This window comes from Orcinus orca, chromosome 9 (assembly GCF_937001465.1).
Source record: "Orcinus orca chromosome 9, mOrcOrc1.1, whole genome shotgun sequence".
Taxonomy (NCBI): domain Eukaryota; kingdom Metazoa; phylum Chordata; class Mammalia; order Artiodactyla; family Delphinidae; genus Orcinus; species Orcinus orca.
The window spans coordinates 4,921,727-4,937,732 of record NC_064567.1 but is presented as its reverse complement, the minus strand read 5'-3'; the positions used below and the strand labels follow the sequence as shown (position 1 = coordinate 4,937,732).

Below are 16,006 nucleotides of genomic sequence, written 5' to 3'. Positions count from 1 at the left end.
CAGATATACGAACAGGAACTTCTTCTGGAACTATATAAATACAACAGTCACCAGCAGTTTCAAGGGTAGGGCAGTTACGGGCTGAACTGTGCTCGCCCCAAATTCACATGCTGAAGCCCACACGCCCAGCATCTCAGAGTGTGACTGTATCTGGAGATACAGCCTATAAAGATGTAATGAAGTTAAAAACAGTGTGTTAGAGTGAACCCGAATCCAGTATGACAAATGTCCTTTTAAGAAGGACACAGTGGCACACAGTGGTGGCACAGTGGTTAAGAATCTGCCTGCCAATGCAGGGAACACGGGTTCGATCCCTGGTCCAGGAAGACGCCTCATGCCGTGGAGCAACTAAGACCGTGTACCACAACTACTGAGCCTGTGCTCTAGAGCCCGCGAGCCACAACTACTGAGCCCACGTGCCGCAACTACTGAAGCCCGCATGCCTAGAGCCCATGCTCCACAACGAGAGAAGCCACCATAATGAGAAGCCCGCGTACCACAACAAAGACCCAACACAGCCAAAAATAAATAAATTTTTTTTTTTAAATTAAAAATAGAAATAAGGGCTTCCCTGGTGGTGCAGTGGTTGAGAGTCCGCCTGCCGATGCAGGGGACACAGGTTCATGCCCCAGTCCGGGAAGATCCCACATGCCGCAGAGCGGCTGGGCCCATGAGCCATGGCCTCTGAGCCTGCGCGTCCCAAGCCTGTGCTCCACAATGGGAGAGGCCACAACAGTGAGAGGCCCGCGTACAGCAAAAAAAAAAAAAAAAGAAAAGAAATAAAAATTTAAAAAAAAAAAAAAAAAGAAGAGGAGATGAGAACACGGACAACACAGAGGGATGACCTGGTGAGGACACAATGAGAAGGCGGCCACCTGCGAGCCAAGGAGAGAGGCCTCAGAAGAAACTCAACCTGCTGACACCTTGATCTGGGGCTTCCAGACTCCAAAATTGTGAGAAAATAAGTTTTTGTTGTTTAAGCCACCAGTCTGTGGTATTTTTTTATGACACCCAACCTAATAGAGGGGGCTTCTGGTTTATAGAATTTAAATTTCTTAATCACGTACATGGAATTTTTTTAAGCCAGCAAGGGTTGCGTGAACAGTGAAGTTGTGTATGTTTTCATTTTCTTCTTCACGCTGGCCTGTATTTACCACCACCACCCCCCAAAAAAAACCATTAAATTAAATGATATAAGAAAATATCCTAGACATCAGAGTTTACCATACACTGGCCACAAAAACTACATTTTATCTTACTATTTATCATTTGAAACAAAATAATGTACTATGTTAAAATACGATATTTTTAATTTTTACCAGCTCCAAAAGGAACTGGTGGAGGTAGAAACTGGAGAGCACTGTTGTTACACACCTCCCTGGAGATTAGAGAACCAACAGTTATAACAAGTACAGAACCTTCCTGTGTTTGTGTTCAAAGTCATTATAGAAGCTAGGTAACACATAATAGACCCTGTGACTTAGGCACCTTATACATTATCATTTAATTCTCATAACAACCCAGTGCAACTGAGATTGAGTCCCCCATTTTTCAGATAAGGAAACTCAGGCTCAGAGAGGGTAAGTAACTGGTCAAGGTCATACAGTTAGGAAATGGAAGTACTGAGACTCAAGTCCACATGTCTTAAAATCCCACGCTTCTTGATACTAAGAGTCCTTGAATGCTTAACAGGTATTTATTAAACATCTTCTGTATGCACTTGGCTAGACAGAGCTCTGACCCAAGAAACACAGTCACTATTCCAAGGACTTAGAATTTCCTCTTTAACACTTTGTCGAATGTCTATTTCTCCTAACTCCTCAACTAGATTTTAGAGCTCCTCAAAAGAGCTGTAGTAAAAAGAGAAAAACAAAGAGCTTTGAGTCAAAGTCCTGGAAAAATTCTGGCTTTTTCCCACTTACATAAATTAACAAGCTGGATTCTTCATCAGTAAAAGGGTTGTGGATTAAGTAACATATATGAAATTGCTGGGAAGAGTGCCTGGCGCACAGTGGATACTAAATAAACGTTAAGGAGACATGAATATTCATTTACAGCCTTCACAGAATGCAGACCCAGAACTCAAACTTTTTATTTCACCAATACTCTGATTCCTCCAATGGCCTCTTCGGGATTCAAAGATTCCACTCATCATCACTCTCTCTATCCCACCCATCTACACTACATACCACTTAACATTCAAAGCAGAAAAACGAACATTCTGTATCTTCTTTATACCATGGTCTTTTAGAGTAGTGGTCTCCAAAGCAGAATGCACATAACACACTTAAATGTCCCAATCACAGGCCTGCAAATCCTACAACTTGAGATTAATAAGGAATGTGAAATTTAGCTCTCCTAAAGTTTAGCAACCCATATTAATATAAGGACTGTGATAGACGTACACTATTTATTTCAAAAAGAAAAATAAAAAGGATACAGATGTTGAGAGCAAGGATTCAAATTCTTACTAATGGAGGCATGATTCAAATATGTTTGGGACTTCCCTGGTGGCGCAGTGATTAAGAATCCTCTGCCAATGCAGGGGACATGGGTTCGAGCCCTGTTCCGGGAAAATCCCACATGCCGCGGAGCAACAAAGCCCGTGCACCACAACTACTAAGCCTGCACTCTAGAGCCCGCGAGCCACACCAACTGAGCCTTCACGCCACAACTACTGAAGCCCGCATGCCTAGAGCCCATGCTCCACAACAAGAGAAGCCACCGCAATGAGAAGCCCGCGCACCGCAACGAAGAGTAGCCCCCACTCACCGCAACTAGAGAAAGCCCGCGTGCAGCAACAAAGACCCAATGCAGCCAAAACCAAATAAATAAAATAAATAAATTTTTTTAAATAAATAATAATTTTTTAAAAAAGAAAAAGAAAACAAATGTAAGTTTGGAGACAACTGCTTTACAGCCACAATTGTATCATTAGTTATGGTTAAATTCAATGTGGGAACGATGATATACAGTATATTCTATTTTTATTAACACTGAACACTTTACAAATGGGCCGAACAATTTCGCAGGTCTGTGCCACCAATCCTTAAGTTGCTCCTTCTGCCTGGATATGCACTAGCACGTAACTCCTACACTTCTCCTATACATTCATCTCACCATGGAGTCTTTACAGATCCGCACAGTGACAGGTGGTTAGTAATCACTCTACAAATCTAAAGCTACAAGGTTCTAAGTCAAATTATAATACAGGGCCAATATAAGGAAAAATTTATGTACCTTTCTCTTGCTCTAAGACATAACTTCATTAAGAATAAAACAATCTTGGGCTTCCCTGGTGGCGCAGTGGTTGAGAGTCCGCCTGACGATGCAGGGGACACGGGTTCGTGCCCCGGTCCGGGAAGATCCCACGTGCCACGGAGCAGCTGGGCCCGTGAGCCGTGGCCGCTGAGCCTGCGCATCCGGAGCCTGTGCTCCGCAACGGGAGAGGCCACAACAGTGAGAGGCCCGCATACCGGGGAAAAAAAAAAAAAAAGAATAAAACAATCTTGAGACCTCCCTGGTGCTCCAGTGGTTAAGACTCCGCACTCCCAATGCAGCAATGCAGCGGGCCCGGGTTCAATCCCTGGTCAGGGAACTAGATCCCACATGCTGCAGCTAAGATCCCGCATGCCGCAACTAAAAAGGTCCCGCACGCAGCCAAACTCTAAAAAAAGAATAAAACAATCTTATTTACGATTACACTCCCCTCCGCACCTACTGGAAAAATATTCCTCTAGGCAAGTTTTGATCAAAAGGCATACACTGTATTTAATATGCACTAAATTGATTTTCCTTGTAAATCTACACTTAAACCATTCCCCCAAAAAAGTATCCCGCACAAAAAAGGACATAAGTGAATGTGTATTTATTTTGAGCCCTAAACCCCTAAACTCCCAACAACTACTGTAACGGTGTTGTAACTCTACTTGAATTATGGTACAGAAACTAAACCAGTGACTCCTTAGAGAATCTCCTGATTTTAAGCACAGAACTTGGAACTTAGAAATTGTTCTAATATCCTACCAAAAGTATATTAAAGTGAACACTTTGGAAAAAGAAAACTAAATATATTTTCACTTGCTTGCACTGAATCCCCTCTCTTGGCTATGCCTTGATAAGTTATCATGCAACAACTGTAAATGCGTATCACCCATCTGTACCCACCCCCACCCTGTGCATCAACACAAGGCAGCCTTGGAAAGGCCTGAGAGCTCCAGCTGAACTGTGGAAATGATCCAATCTCATATACTCACAATCGCTTTTTTAACAATGACGTGTGCAGAGGGGGGAAAAAATAGAGGTTTTTATAATATACCTTCCATAATACCTCACAGCTACTTCACAATGACCCTACTTCTCCACTTGATTAGTTATTAGTAATCAACCCTTAGTCAAAGGTAAAAACGAAGGGCTATGGAATTGTTCATCATTTCCTCTTAAGTCTCTTAAAGGCAGTGTTCTTAGAATTCCACCTTCATGATCTCATTGAAAACTCAGGGCTGAATTAACTTGCCTCAAGTCACATCAAAACCACCACATTGTACAACTCCAGGAAGCAGCATTTGCATTGTGTTTGATGGGAATGCCATCCCTAGCACAACAGGAAGGGAGCTGTGCAATGAAGCGGTCTGGGTCACACCACTAGTAAGCAGTGGAGGTGAAGCTCAAAACTCTGCTGTGACTGAGGAGGAAGAGCACACGCCCCCCATGTTGGAGGATGGACAATTAATCATATAATAAAACAAAATTCTCTTGTTATAATAAGCCAGTTAGCAGCTTTGTTGGTGAAGGAAGGGAGGGAGTGAGGGAGGGAGAAGTCAGCAGACAATGACCACTGAAGAGAGAAGCAAGAAGAAACTGTAAGAAGAAAACCTTACTGAAGACTCTGCCTCTGATGAAGCTGCACATCTTCAGTGGTAGGAGGCAGTAACAAGGGAGAGATCTATGGGGCACAGAGGAATCAGGGTGGTTCTGTTTTTCCCATCCACCCCACTGCTGCCCTTGCAAGACCCCAAATGAGTTTTATAAAGAATGACTAGCCAGCATTCAGGTTAAAATGACACTTGCACCTAGAGTAGGAAAAACTATAAATTATGCATCAGTCTCCTCATTCACCTGCCCCCACTTGTAACTTTGAAAGGATTCATTTATTTCAAAATTAGAAAACTGATCTGAGTAAAAAACCTCATTAAAATATATGGCTTGGAAATATTTAGAATCTACTATTACAAGAGCTTATTTTCTTAACATGCAAAGAGTATTTACAAGTCACTTTAAAAAAAAAAATGTTTTAAAAGGATGACCAACCCAACAGAAAAGTGGGCAGTGACATACAGAAGCCACTACTGTTACCCAACCAGCAGCCACTCCACCCCCCACCCCACCCCCACCAACTTGTTCTTGCTGTCAGAGGCCACCTCCCATTATAAGGCCTCAGAGGAACAGATGTTGGCTTTCCCGGCCTCACTTGTACCTACAACAGGAATACATGGCCAATCACAGCCAAGAGGATCCAAGGGGAAATCTGCTGAGAGCATCCAGGAAAGGTTTTTGTTCCAAATAAAATAGACATACACGAAGAGACAGACCACATGTTTACGGCGCTGGTCACATGGGCTACCAGAAACGTTAACATCACTCCTCTCTTCTTCTCACATCTCACACCCAACTCCTTTCAGATCCTTTCAGCTCTACCTTCAAAATATATACAGAATCACTTCTCTGACGTCTATCTTTTTCCAAAATACCTCTCACCTGACTGCTTGCAATATTTTTGTAACTACCAAGCCTGCTTCAGCCTTTATCCCCTTCATCCTAGTCTCAACACAGCAGCCAGCATGAACCTTTCAAAGTCTTAGTCAGATAAGGTCTGCCCTCTGCTCAAAACCCCCAAAGGTATCTCATCTCACCGGGAATAAAAGCCAAAAGATTTCACAATGGTCTACAAGGCCCTGCACGCTCTGACTTCCTGCCCCCCCCCTCTGCCAGCCATCACTCAGCTCTGCCACCCGCCCCAGCTCTCCTTCCAGGTCTTTGAAGGCGCCAGCTCACTCCTGCCCCGGGCCTGTGTGCTCCGGGAGAGGCCCTCTGTCTGAGATGCTCTTCCACCGTACCTCTTGCCCTTGCACTCCTACTACCTTTGAGACTCCACTCAAAGGTCACTGCATTGAAGCCTTCCCTGATCACATCATTAAAATAACCCAATTCAGCCTTGCCCTTCCCCCTGCATTGCTTTATTTTTCTCCATAACACTTAACATTGGGCCTGGAATCAGGCCGCAGCCTCACCGCGCCCGCCGCCTCCGGACCATGGACCCCCCGCAAAGTGAGCGAGCTTCGAGCCTTCATGAAAATGTGCAAGCAGGACCCAAGCGTTCTGCACACGGAGGAAATGCGCTTCCTGAGGGAGTGGGTGGAGAGCATGGGGGGTAAAATACCACCTGCTACTCATAAAACTAAATTGGAAGAAAATACCAAGGAAGAAAAAAGATAGTAAGAAGGTGGAGGAAAACATAAAGACAGATGAACCATCAAGTGAGGAAAGTGATCTAGAAATTGACAATGAAGGTGTGACTGAACCAGACACTGATGCCCCTCAAGAAATGGGAGATGAAAGCGTAGAGATAACTGAGGAGATGATGGATCAGGCAAATGATAAAAAAGTAGCTGCCACTGATGCCCTAAATGATGGTGACCTACAGAAATCCATTGACTTGTTCACAGATGCCATCACGCTAAATCCTCATTTGGCCATTCTGTATGGCAAGAGAGCAAGTGTCTTCATCAAATTACAGAAGCCAAATGCTGCCATCCGAGACTGTGACAGAGCTATTGAAGTAAATCCTGATTCTGCTCAGCCACACAAGTGGCGAGGGGAAGCACACAGACTTTGGGGCCACTGGGAAGAAGCTGCTCATGATCTAGCCCTTGCCTATAAGACGGATTATGATGAAGATGCTAGTGCAATGCTGAAAGAAGTTCAACCAAGGGCCCAGAAAATTGCTGAACATCGGGGAAAGTATGAGCAAAAACGTGAAGAGTGAGAGATCAAAGAAAGAACAGAAGGGGTCAGGAAGGCTCAGGGAGAACACGCAAGAGCCCCGAGGGAGGAAGAGGCCAGAGGACAATCACGGGCTCAGTGCGGCTCTTTTCCAGGTGGAATGGGAGGGGGCATGCCTGGAATGGCAGGAATGCCTGGGCTCAATGAAATTCTTAGTGATCCAGAGGTTCTTGCAGCCATGCAGGATCCAGAAGTTATGGTGGCCTTCCAGGATGTGGCTCAGAACCCGGCAAATACGTCAAAATATCAGAGCAACTCAAAGGTTATGAATCTCATCAGTAAACTGTCGGCCACATTTGGAGGTCAAGCATAATGCCCTTCTGACAAATAAAGCCCCTGCTGAAGGAAAAGCAACTTAGATCACCTAATGGATGTCGCAATAATACAAACCAGTGTACCTCTGACCTTCTCAGGAAGAAAGCTAGGGTGCTTTGAAGATAATCCCTACCCCTCTGCCCCAAATGCAGCTGAAACATTTTTACAGTGGTTTGCCATTAGGGTATTCATTCAGATAATGTTTTCTTCCTAGAAATTAAAAACTTTAAACAATTTTTAAACCTTAAAAATATTTAAAACAAATTAAAAGGGTGTGTTAATTCCTACATTTTTCTTTACTAATCATTTTGGTTTTTTCCTTTGAATTAATTAGGCAAGGAAGATACTTCAGTATGGAAGGTTTATTGTTCAAGTTTGAGTGAAATAAAGATTTATTAGTGGGAAGATCATTTAAGTAGATAAAGTTTGAGTTGGATATATGGTCACTGAAGCATTTTGATTTGTCTTTTTAATTGCTTTATTATTATTATTTTTAATGATTTGCTTTCATGAAACTACTGAGACACCAGTATTGCAGTAGGACCTGGGTAGGGACTGGAAGTACTTGGCAGGGCAGCAGCAATCTTACTACATTTTCCATAATGTGTACCCTTGTGCAGATGCATTTAAATCTTACACTGTGGTGAAGGCATGATTTTTATACTGCTGCAGTAAAATTGGATTACTTAGCTCTGTTCTTGTCTGATATCTAAAATAAATGTTTCATATTTCCACATTAAAAAAAAAAAACACTTAACATCTTACTGAACATTCTACCTCCTTGCTCGCCTCCTCCCCTACCCCCACCAAACTGTAAGCTTTCAGAGGGCAGTAAACATGGCCTGTTTTGCTCACTGCTGTTATTTCCCATAGCTACAGACTACTCCTGGTAAATTATAGGTGTTCAATAATTATTTAAGTGAATTATTGAAGTGAATATTCAACAAGCTGAAGATTTTTTTTAACTTTATTGAGGTATAATTGCTTTACAATGTGTGTTAGTTTCTGCTTTATAACAGCGTGAATCAGCTATACATATACATATATCCCCATATCTCCTCCCTCTTGCATCTCCCTCCCACCCTCCCTATCCCACCCCTCTAGGTGGTCACAAAGCATGGAACTGATCTCGCTGTTCTATGCAGCTGCTTCCCACTAGCTATCTATTTCACATTTGGTAGTGTATATATGTCCATGCCACTTTCTCACTTCACCCCAGCTTACCCTTCCCCCCTCCCCATGTCCTCGTCCATTCTCTAGGTCTGCGTCTTTATTCCTGTCCTGCCCCTAGGTTCTTCAGAACCTTTTTTTTTTTTTACGATTCCATATACATGTGTTAGCATATGGTATTTGTTTTTCTCTTTCTGACTTACTTCAATGCGTATGACAGACTCTAGGTCCATCCACCTTACTACAAATAACTCAATTTTGTTTCTTTGTATGGCTGAGTAATATTCCACTGTATATACGTGCCACATCTTCTTTATCCATTCATCTGTTGATGGAAAGTTAGGTTGCTTCCATGTCCTGGCTATTGTAAATAGTGCTGCAATGAACACTGTGGTACATGACTCTTTTTGAATTATGGTTTTCTCAGGATATATATGCCAGTAGTGGGATTGCTGGGTCGTATAGCAATTCTATTTTTAGTTTTTTAAGGAACCTCCATACCGTGCTCCATAGTGGCTGTATCAATTTACATTCCCACCAACAGTGCAACAGGGTTCCCTATTCTCCACACCCTCTCCAGAATTTATTGTTTATAGATTTTTTGATGATGGCCATTCTGACCGGTATGAGGTGATACCTCATTGTAGTTTCGATTTTCATTTCTCTAATGATTAGTGACATTGAACATCCCTTCATGTATTTGCTGGCCATCTGTATATCTTTTTGGTAGAAATGTCTACTTAGATCTTCTGCCCATTTCTGGATTGGTTTGTTTGTTTTTTGAATATTGAGCTGCTTGTATATTTTGGAGATTAATCCTTTGTCAGTTGCTTCATTTGCAAATATTCTCTCCCACTCTGAGGGTTATCTTTTCATCTTGTTTATGGTTTCCTTTGCTGTGCAAAAGCTTTTAAGTTTCACTAGGTCCCATTTGTTTATTTTTGTTTTTATTTCCATTTCTCTAGGAGATGGGTCAAAAACGATCTTGCTGTGATTTATGTCATAGAGTGTTCTGCCTATGTTTTCCTCTAAGAGTTGTACAGTGTCTGGCCTTATATTTAGGTCTTTAATCCATTTTGAGTTTATTTTTGTGTATGGTGTTAGAGAGTGTTCTAATTTCATTCTTCTACATGTAGCTGTCCAGTTTTCCCAGCACCACTTATTGAAGAGGCTGTCTTTTCTCCATTGTATATCCTTGCCTCCTTTGTCAAAGATAAGGTGACCATGTGTGCGTGGATTTATCTCTGGGCTTTCTGTCCTGTTCCATTGATCTATATTTCTGTTTTTGTGCCAGTACCATACTGTCTTGATTACTGTAGCTTTGTAGTATAGTCTGAAGTCAGGGAGCCTGATTCCTCCCAAGCTGAAATTTTAAAAAGCAGGAAAGGGGACAGCATCTGGGTCCTTGATAATTTCATCAGGCTACTGAAATACCCCTGGACTCTGGTCATAGGAAGTGAAATCTGACTCATTTCAGCCATTTTTAATTAAGGTTTTTGTTATTTGAAGTCAAAAGGTACCTGGCACAGGGCATAGGTAGGCGATTTGCAAAAAAAAGGAAATGCTAGTGGCAAATACACTCAATTTAACTCAATCATAAGACATGCAAATTAAAATAACCATGGAATAATGTCACCCCAGCAGAAACATAAAAGCTTAATACATGTATATCCCAATTCACTCACTAAAACACTAGTGGTATTTACTATTTCTTTAACTTTACACATGAACATACAATTCATAAGAGTGTGATATTCCATTGCCTGTATTTTTTCCCCATGCTCTGAATGTTAGACAGACTGTTCACTCCTGACCAGTAATGTAAATTATATTTACTTAACTTAACTCTGATGAAGTACTTACTCTGCCCTGGCCATGTGCTATCCACTTTTACATGCATTATTTATTGCCCACTACAACCCTACAAAATATGTACTATTGTTATTCCAGGTTTTTAAATATTTATTTATTTACTTATTTATTTGCTGCGTTGGGTCCTCATTGCTGCGCACAGGCTTTCTCTAGTTGCGGCAAGCAGGGGCTACTCTTCATTGCGGTGCGCGGGCTTCTCATTGCAGTGGCTTCTCTTGTTGCGGAGCATGGGCTCTACGCACATGGGCTTCAGTGGTTGTGGCATGCAGGCTTCAGGCGTTGCGGTTCTTGGGCTCTAGAACACAGGCTCAGTAGCTGTGGCACACAGGCTTAACTGCTCCACGGCATGAGGGATCTTCCCGGACCAGGGCTTGAACCCGTGTCCCCTGCATTGTTAGGTGGATTCTTAACCACTGCATCACCAGGGAAGTCCTGTTATTCCATTTTAAAGTTGATGAAACTGAGCTATGAGAAAGACCAGTGATCAGCCCCAAATCAAGTAGCAGCTTAATTATAAGGCTAGAATTTGAACCTAGGCAGTTTGACCACCAGAAACCAACAAGCAGAGCTTCCTCCCAAACTGAATGTGTTCTGCAACACACTGACTCCACCTGCACCTCTCTTTCTGCCACTTATTTTGTGTTTCTGTTTTGACCCATAATGACTGAAAAAAGGTATTCAAGTGACAGTGCCAAACTTATCAGAAAGATACACTCTGACAGAAAAAGAAGATAAAAATGAAAAGACAGTCAAAGATTGGTAGAAGTCCTTTGTCTCAGTTTTCTCCACTGAAAACACTGGAGATGTAACAGTATTTACTTTTAGATTGTTGGTAATGACTAAACAGATTAATACAGCACATGTGACACATTTAGGATAGGATACATTAAACAATGAACAGTCTTTATGTTCATCATTATTATCATAATTATGATGAAAGGCTTCATAAATGTCACCGAAGTTAGAAGGACTGACCAACAACTATATGACTGGTAGCTGGAAGAAACAAACTATGGCCAGAGACATGTTATGACTTCGGAGATACAAAATAGAAAAGGATGAGGGCTGATTTTCATTCTGGGAACAGAGTACTTAGGTGACTTAGTAAAGAAAAATTCTATTAGAACTACAACTCCCATTTTCAGAACTGTATGCCCTGTCCCCCCACCCCAGCCCCACCCAGCATATGTTGCTGACAAGGATGCGGGGCGGGGGACGACAGACACATACTCTGTGTGGGAGTCTAAGTCAATACTCCATTTGTGGAGGGCAATTGGCCAGTAACTATCAAAACCTGAAACACAAGTACTCTTTAATAAGACATCTCTACATCTAGGAATTTACCTTCTAAAATATGCCAACAAGTAAATCTATACAAGCACAAGGATGTTCACTACAAAGATAACAATAAAACTGGAAATCAACTAAATGACCATCAGTAAGGGAATGGTTAAATAAATTAGGGTACTCCAATCTAGTTTACAAACCCATTTTTCCACTAGGCTCTCTAATAATCTAAGTGACACTACTATCCACCCAAGCTGCCGAAGCCAAAATTCTAGACAACAGCTTTACTTCTTTTTCTCATACTCCCCTCATCAAATCCTTTAGCAGACCTTATCACAGTAGCTTTCAAAACACATATAAAATCTAATCACCTTTCTCCTCTGTCACAAGCCTACTCAAAGCCATACCTGCCAAGATTACTTCTATAGCTTTGTTGGTTTAAAACCCTCCAATGGCTTCCACTGCGCTGAGAATAAAGTTCCTGCCCCTTACCATAATCCTGCCCTTAGCATGCAGGGCATCACGTGATCAGGCTCCTGCCGGCCTCTCAGATGCGATCTCGTAAGCTCTCCTGAATGTTCAGTAACACCAGCCTTTTATTTTGAGAGGTAGGAGGGTCCCTTGAGCATCACACACTCATTCTTGTTTGGGGGGCTTCACAATGAACCGTGTTCTTCTGAATTTTCTCATAACTGCCTCCACTTCACCCAGGTCTATTTCAATATCATCACTTCAACAAGACCTTCCTGACAACCTCACTACATGCATTACTGTCTCTCAGAACCATTAACAGACACTCTCAATACCATTACCACAGTTTTATTTTCTTTACGGTACCTCTCACTGTCTGAAATTAATGATAAGGAATACATTTATTTTGTTCATCTCACTACTGAAGTATTTGTCCAGTGAAAGAAAGGGCTTGATCTCCGTTGTGTACCACTGAATCCCCAGAATCTAGAACACTCCTGAACACTCCTTGGCATAAGCAAAGCCCTTAATTTGCAGCAGCTGGATGAATATTAGGCAGTTTTTGAAAAGAATGATATTGATGTATATATGCTAAAACAGAAAAATGTTCAAGATAAACTAAGTGACAAAAGAAAATCACAAAGCAACACATATAAAATGAGGGGACTTCCCTGGTGCTACAGTGGTTAAGACTCTGTGCTCCCAATGCAGGGGGCCCGGGTTCAATCCAGGGAACTAGATCCCACAGCCCGCAGTTAAAGATCCCACATGCCGCAACGAAGATCCCACAGGCGGCAACGAAGATCCCGCATACTGCAACTAAGACCTGGCACAGCCAAATAAATAAATTTTTTTAAATACATATAAAATGATCCCATCTGTGTGAGAATGAATGTAAGCACATTATGTAAAAATAGAAAACATATATGCATAGCAAGAGTCAAGAAGGATACAAGATAGAGTTCACAATAATTCTCTCTGAAATACAGGGCAGAAGACAGGGGAAAAAGGCCTTACACTATTTAATTAATTATACTCTCCTGAGCTATCTGAATATTTTCACCAGCAGGTATCATATTCATAACTTTTTTGTGACAGTTTTCCTATTCCTCCACCTGTTGTAAAAGGCCCAACACACAAAGTGAGTACTCTCTTTTCTAAACACGCAGAACACATATACAACCTAAAGCTCCCATTATATTTCTACAACCTAACACATTCTGAAACACTGGATAAAATACACATGTGAATATTAGCTTCGGTCTAGTCCAGCTTAAAAGCTGAAGGAGAATCTCTTGGTTCAAATAGCAGATCAAACATACACACATTATCTCCTTTCAATAAAAGCCCACTGAAATAGTATTAAAAAATTTTTTAAGGAAAAGAATTATCATTTAAAAAATAAAATAAAATGGAGAGATCTTTTCTTAAAAAAAAAAGAATCATCGTCTGGGGAAGGAAACTGGGGAAAAGAGTAGGGGGAGGGTTGGCACTCTGGGGTAAAACAATGGACTCCTAAATGTCAGAATACAAAGGGTTATCAACTTCAAGCTAATCATTAATTCCCACCAAGAACTCACCATGAGCCCTTCTACTGGGTCTTAAATATGAGTGACAAGGATCAGCAGATGTATGATTAAAAACCCTACAACATAAATGAGACCAAGATAAACAACAATTACCCTAGAGCAAACAGATAAGAGGAGGGATGATGACTTAAAAAAAACCTCTATTAACATTTTCAAAGAGATTCAAGAACATTATGAATCCATAAAATAGAAAAAGGATGCTGGACGTGGGGGGGGGGGGTGGAATTCTTGAAAATTTAAAATATGACTGCTAAAGTAAAATTACAGAGTCTTAGAATAAAATAGAGGAAATGCCCAGAAAAACAAAAGGACAAAAAGATGGGGGTGGAGGAGTGAGCATGAATACATAAAGCCCAATAACCAACTAAAAGGAATTATAAAGAGAATTAAAGCAATAATAGGAAAATTTCCCAAGAATTAAAAAAATGAGTCTTTAGTTTAATAATAATGGAAAAGAACCACCTCTAAACATCTTTGAGAAATTTCTTTTTAAAAAGGACAGAAAGAAAGCTCTAAGGAGCTTCCACAGAGGAAGATAAAACACATCACCCACAATGGAACAAGAAACACACTGTATCAGACTTCTCAACAACAACAATGGATACTAAAAGACATTGGAGCAATGCAATCAAAGCTTTGACGGAAAATAATTTTCAACTTAGTTTGGCTTGAATAAAAATAACACCAGTCAACTATAAGGGTTAATGAAGACTTTTTCAGATATGCCAGAATTCAAAACTGTATTTTCCACATATTCTTTCTAGAAATTTCTGTGAGGGATGTACTGCATTAAAACAAGGAAGTAATTCAAAGAATAAAGATCCAATAAGAGCAGAGCCAAAGTGCAAATGCAGTGATGCAAAGTCCAACAAAATGATGCAAAGAACAACATGTAACAGGTCTAGATAACATCTAGTCCATAATAAGGAAAAAGACTAGGAGAAGGCTCTCCTCAGGGGGAAAAGTACTCACATACATAAAATAACAACAATAAAAACAAACAGCCGGGCTTCCCTGGTGGAGCAGTGGTTGAGAGTCCACCTGCTGATGCAGGGGACACGGGTTCGTGCCCCGGTCTGGGAAGATCCCACATGCCGCAGAGCGGCTGGGCCCCTGAGCCATGGCCGCTGAGCCTGCGCGTCCGGAGCCTGTGCTCCGCAACGGGAGAGGCCACAACAGTGAGAGGCCCGCGTACCGCAAAAAAAAAAAAAAAATAGCATGGAAAGCTGGTAACATGGAAGAAAGAACAATGACAAATAAGACAGGAAAAAAGGCAATTACAGACTCAAAAACCAAGAACCAATACAGGAAATGTAATTGTACTCTCCTCTGCTGTGAACAATATTTATACCATCACAATAATGTAGAAACTATTCATCAATTTCCAACTATTAAAACCAAGTCACAGGCAAACAGAGTATAAATGTTCTCAACCTTGACAATGCCAAAGTAGAAATGACAGACATAGGGGCATAAACGGGAAAGGAAAGGTGAAGAGAAAGGTAGAAGCAGTAATAGCTTCAATTTTACTCCTGGGAAATCAAGATAGACAATCTATATTAACATGAAGAAAAACTCTATTATATTACATAAATTGCAAAGAGAACAGGGAAATTAAAAGTGATACATCTATTGGGTAAGTAGAAAAAATGAACCAAATCCTCATCTATCAGAGCAGAAATCAATGTAAAATTGATAAATCATAAAATAAGCTTATTATTTAGTCACAAAAACCACACAAATAATTTAAAGTTTCCTTTGGAGAATGGCACTAAGGAGTGAGGAAGGGTTGCTGACCTTTATTATAAGCAACTAGATATCTGACTTCTAAATTTTTCACTGGACTTAAGAAAAAAACACCAAAGAATACTGATCTCTTCATGAAAATACAATTCATAACACATCCTGCCTACATTTTTCCCTATAATGTAATAGATAAAACTTCTTTTTCCTAACATTCCTGAGTGCCAGGTTGAATAATTTTTGAAGCTTTACCACCATCTTTAGAGGTATTTACAGACAATGTAATAATTCAAGTTACAGGATGTATACATTACTATCATCAAAATTACTGGACCATCACTCCATATCAAAGTAAAATGTAACTACAGATTTACTTTACATTACTTTAACCAAGCCAAAACATCCGCATTTATCCATGGTTTCTCAATTTTAATACTTATTTTACCAAAAATATGGAAATGTATCTTTAACACCTTTTTTCTAGATTGCTTTAGGTT

At 40.9% G+C, this 16,006-nt stretch overlaps 1 protein-coding gene and 1 pseudogene across 21 annotated transcripts in view; one reads left to right on the top strand and one right to left on the bottom strand.

The window, feature by feature from the left end:
• KMT2C (lysine methyltransferase 2C) overlaps window positions 1-16,006 on the bottom strand; it is a 288,150-nt gene that overhangs the window by 243,347 nt on the left and 28,797 nt on the right. The gene's annotated exons all lie outside the window — the stretch shown is intronic.
• On the top strand, window positions 5,940-7,777 carry LOC105748599 (hsc70-interacting protein-like; annotated as a pseudogene).